A 463-nucleotide genomic window follows, 5' to 3' on the forward strand; every position below is an offset into this window, starting at 1 on the left:
ATTTAAGCATAAAATACAAAATGTCTTATAGTAAAATCTTCTAACCATACAGTAAAACTTGATTTGCGAAATGTCTGTCAACCGTCTGATATTTTATTATTCATTTGTTTCTACATTAATCATTCTCTGTTCTCATTTTGTTTTCTTTAATCTTCTTAACCTCTTGCCTCGTGGTATTTCATTTTCGATTGATGATACATACTACTTATATGTATCGATATCAAAAACACATAATACAATAGTACAGTTTTTTTTAAAAAAAATTTTCACTTAAATAAATAAATAAATGAACAATAAATCGTAAGAATTGATTTTGCATTCTACATTACATCACATAGTTTAGTACTTAAAACAGTCACATGTTCATTGCATAGTTATGTTCTTTTTAAAAAAAACAAACATAACTAGGATACTGTCGTTCAAATATCTTCAGTGTTGTCAAGTGGTATATATAGAGTGTAGT

General features: G+C 25.9%; 1 protein-coding gene across 1 annotated transcript in view; it reads left to right on the plus strand.

Annotated features, from left to right (window-relative positions):
- Smp_122810 (putative spfh domain / Band 7 family protein) overlaps window positions 1-463 on the plus strand; it is a gene marked incomplete at its 5' end in the record, with an annotated part of 35,477 nt that overhangs the window by 33,564 nt on the left and 1,450 nt on the right. The gene's annotated exons all lie outside the window — the stretch shown is intronic.

The sequence above is a fragment of the Schistosoma mansoni genome, chromosome 2, assembly GCF_000237925.1.
Source record: "Schistosoma mansoni strain Puerto Rico chromosome 2, complete genome".
Classification (NCBI taxonomy): Eukaryota; Metazoa; Platyhelminthes; class Trematoda; order Strigeidida; family Schistosomatidae; genus Schistosoma; species Schistosoma mansoni.